This window comes from Octopus sinensis, linkage group LG7 (assembly GCF_006345805.1).
Source record: "Octopus sinensis linkage group LG7, ASM634580v1, whole genome shotgun sequence".
Lineage (NCBI taxonomy): Eukaryota > Metazoa > Mollusca > Cephalopoda > Octopoda > Octopodidae > Octopus > Octopus sinensis.
Window position 1 is genome coordinate 93286687 of NC_043003.1, and position 5000 is coordinate 93291686.

The following is a 5000-nucleotide window of genomic DNA, read 5'->3' on the forward strand; positions in this document are numbered from 1 at the left end:
AAACGGTCTTTTATTGCCGAACTGTTAAATTTCGTTGACGGCAGTGAAAATTCCATCTTAAAACGAAACTGATGGAGATTGAGAAAAATCTGAAACACTTCTATGAAAAAGAGAGAACAGACAAAGAAGCCTAAGTTTCAGAAAATATAAAATCAAAGCCTAAAACTTTCTGTAAGTTTGCCAGAAAAAACTGCCTACAGAGTAGGGCCACTTCTCCAAAAAGATGGTTTCCTCACAGGAAACCCAATGAGTATAATGAAACACTGAATGATCAATTGAAAAGTGTTTTCCCCTCACACTTACAGCACATGCAACTCACCAAACCTGACAAACTTCCGTGCAGGTTGAAGGAAGCAGCAGCGTGGATGCCAAAGACTATAAACCTATCCCTCGGACGTTGCGTATCAGCATAGTTGTGGGACGGAGAGCCCGAAGGAAACTAATAATGTTCCTGGAAGAAAATCACTTGCTGACTGACATCTGGCATGTTTTCCGACCAGGAAGAAGCTACCTGACACAGCTCTAACAACACTATCACTGGGTATTGAAACAGTATTCAATAAAGTCGATCATGGAATTATATGTCACAAACGGCATGATTTCGGCATATTTGGAGAGTGGCTATATAATTTTCTGCAAGATAGAAATAAGGTAGCAGTAGCCAACGTGGTTATCTCCAAGGAAACACAAATGATGAGTGGTGTGCCACAGGGTACTCTCTTGGGGCCACTACCTTTTTATCGTGGCCCTCTCAGATATGCCCTCATCCACTCAGCTACCATCACAATCTATGCATATGGTACAAACTTTTCCCAAGTAATACAAAATCCTGAAGATGGCATGCACCTAAAACAAAAGTTAGATGCAATATATACGTGGGCTGACAACAATAATACGTATTTTAATACTGGAAGGTTTCCAAGCTTTACGCTATCAGCAGACAACGTTAAATGCAATACAGACAAAATACACAGGAGTTGGAAGGATCGCAGTTCCAGAATCACAATCAGTCGGTAACCTGGACATTAATATGAGTAGTGATGCATCCTTCCATGTGCATATTATTAAGATGGTAAGAAAAACAGGCGGTTGATCGAATGAATTCTTAGAACTTCCAGAACAAAGGTACAGGAAATCACTATACTCTGGAGGATATTTATCCTAAGCTGTCTTGACTATTACTCCCAACTATGGTCACCACACAGTGTGAAATTAATAGCAGAACTCAAAGCGCCCCAACGAAACCACATGAAAGAGATATCCTCAATGCAACAAATTAGCTACTGGGAAAAACTCAAGAGGTTAAGATTTTACTCTGTGGAACGAAGGCGGGAAAGATCAATAGCAATATCCACCCGGAGATCCTGAAAGCACTTGTCTCAAACATTGGTGTTGGAAGTTATATAAACGCCAGAAAAGGGAACAATTGCATATTGTCTAAAATCCTTCTTCTGTCGTCAAAATGCAAGACCAGGCACTGCAATAGCTTGGTGTTCAAGGGCCCACTGCTCTTCAATATCCTATCGAAGGATCTGAGAGACCTACATGGTGTGGAGGCAGATATCTTCAAAATTAAACTGGATCATCTATTGTCAAGAATCCCAGAGAAGCCAACTTCACGACAGGAAGAAGAAATGAAGGCGCTAGCATCAAATTCCCTCATTCAACAAATACTAACTATTAAAGAATTAATGAAGGGTTAGCAACAACAGGTGGCGGTGCTCCAGCATGATCACAGCCTTTGAGCTGTAACTCGGAAAATACACACACAAACATATATGTACATATATATACATATATATATACATGTGTATCTGTGTGTTTCTAATATACCGTGTTTCTCCGAAAATAAGATCCGGTCTTATATTAATTTTGCATCCAAAAAACGCACTAGGACTTATTTTCGGGAGATGTCTTATATTTTTGCGGAAAATATCCAAGAAAGACAAAAAAGTCTCATGTCCTCGTGTAAAAGAAAAAAGAATTATAAAAAGGAAACCCATGTTTTTAGTTATCAAAAGTTTATTTATTTGCTTATTATTTTTAGTCAAGTACAATCATTTCGTCTTCTTCTGGAATATCGTTACAAATCATCAAACCCCAACTACAAACTGAATTTCTTGCAAACCCATTTCCTGTAGAATCATGGACCCAAATCTCTCATGTTTGGCAATATAACTTTCCTTAAATGAACACTTTTTGTTCAAGTACCCTGTTCATAGTGCATTGGCAACGCAACTGTCGGTAATTTTATTCCATGAATTCTTCACCGAATTCAAGACTTCCTGGAGATTGGGTTTGACAAAGTTTCCACGCTGATTTCTCTCCATTCTATGTTCGATATATTTATTCACTTCCATCCGCAAATAATTTTTGACGGGCTTGTTTATTACAAGATCTAATGTTTGTAGATATGGAGCTATTCCCGCAGGAATCATTATGTGGTCAATTTTTCTTTCAGAAAGGAAGATTTTCATATCTTTTGCGCGATTAGTACTGGCTGAATCTCAGACTAAAAGACCTCTTTGAAAACCACGTAAAACAAGTGACATAGTTAAATCAACCCATTTTCTTATTGTGTGCACCAAGCCTTTTCCATTTAAAGGATATGAATACCCAAAACTCGTTCTATTTTCCCTTCTTGGCCATTTATTATGATAAGCGGTGGGACTTTTGTTCCATCAAGACGAATTGCTAAAATACAAGTAACTCTTGCACTTTCGTAACACGTTGAGGCAACGTAGATTGACGAGGCACCTGTCTGTTTAATTGTCGTTTTAGATCCTTGGCCCATAAATACTGCAGTCTCATCCATAGCAATTGTATTGGAGAGATTGTATTTAGAAAAGTCGATGCCATCAATGAAGGACTTGAATGCAAGTGCACGTTGAATCACTTCAGCATCCTCCAGCTTGAACAGTTTTGTCGATCTTCTTAGAGAGAGCTCATATCGCCGAAGGAAGTTATCCAACCAATGAGGTAATGCTTTGAATATCTCTGCGGGTATATACCCAAATGTGGTGCCATTGCAAGAGAAATTCTTGAATATCAGCCCTGCGTAGAACCAAAGCCTTTGTACTTCTATCAGCAATCCATCTTGAGGTAATATGTTCCAGCTCCGAAAATAACGGTTGTCTACTTGATCCACACTTGTGCTTCATAGCACTTCCCTCATCCACCTGTCTGCTGAAACTATCGTACTCTGCTCACCATTTTCGAACCACTCGGTGACCCAACATCTTACAGAAAGCCGTAAGATTCTTGTCATGACTCTTCCACAATTCCTTTCTTGTACTCCACGGAATAACTATTTCTTTTTGCACTCATCTTACCTGGAGAACAAGTGAGTCAACTACTTTAGCCAAGCTATGTTTATTGGTTTATTTTGCAAACATCACATGGTCTTGTTAACAAGCTGATGCATTTTTGACTAGGCTTTATTTTCGGGGTAAGGCTTATATTAAGAACATCCTGAAAAATCATGGTAGGGCTTATTTTCGGAGTAGGTCTTATTTTCGGGGAAACACGGTATGTATGTATGTATGTATGTATTATTTTATTATTTTACTTGTTTCAGTCATTTGACTGCAGCCGTGTTATGTATGTAGATATGTGTGTCTCTTTGTGTTTGTATTTGACCATTCTCATACTTTGACAACCAATGTTGGTTTATTTACGTCGAGGTGACAAAGCGATTCGGCAAAAAAGACTGATAGAATAAGTGCGTGTGTGCGTGTGTGTGTGTGTGTGAAGGCGCATGGCTCAGTGGTTAGAGCGTCGAGCTTACGATCGGAGATTGTGAGTTCGAATCCCAGACCGGGCTGCGTGCTGTGTTCTTGAGCAAGACACTTTATTTCCCGTTGCTCCAGTTCACTCAGCTGTAGAAATAAGGTGCCAAGCTGTATCTCCTGTTGCCTTTCTCTTGGATGACACCGGTGGCGCGGAGAGGGGAGGCCGGTATGCATGGACGACTGCTGGTCTTCCATAAACAACCTTGCCCGGGAGGGTAACTTTCTAGGTGCAATCCCACGGTCATGCAATCCTTCAGTCATGACCGAAGGGGGTCTCAAATATATATATATATATATATATATATATATATATATATATATATATAGTATATATACTCTTTACTCTCTTTTACTCTTTTACTTGTTTCAGTCATTTGACTGCGGCCATGCTGGAGCACCGCCTTTAGTCGAGCAACTCGACCCCGGGACTTATTCTTTTGTAAGCCCAGTACTTATTCTATCGGTCTCTTTTGCCGAACCGCTAAGTAACGCACACACGCACGCAGGGTGGCATACGTGAGACCAAGCCATATATATGTATACATGTATACAAATATATGTACAAATATATGAATGCGCGCGAGCGTGTGTGTGCGTGTGCATATATACATGCATAAATACATACTTTGGAGTTTCCCCGTTAAAACTGACTTTTCAAAAAAAATTGAGAAACCAGTTTTGGCGTCGAAACTTCGTATAAACAGGGTCTATTTAGTATTAAATATCTTTTATATATAATTATGTGTATTTATCTATATATACATACATAAATACATACATATATACATATATGTATGTGTTTATATATATATATATATATATATATATATATATATGTTTACACACTCCCACAGATACACACTCACACACATATACACACTCCCACATATACACACTCCCACATATACACACACATACACACTCACACACATATATACACACACATACACACTCACACACATACATACACACACATACACATACAAATAATCGCGCTTAAAATAAACAAAATTGATAGCAAGTTTTGATTGGCTATTGAAAGAAACCCGTTAGACCTTGTTTGCTGAAATGTCTGATTTCAAAGAAATTCCATGAAAGTATAGATCGAAATGTAGTAGGTGTAGATGAGAATGATTACAATGACTAGAAAAAAATCATAACTATAAAATATAATAAATGCATACAGAAAAATTCGCATGTATGGTGAAA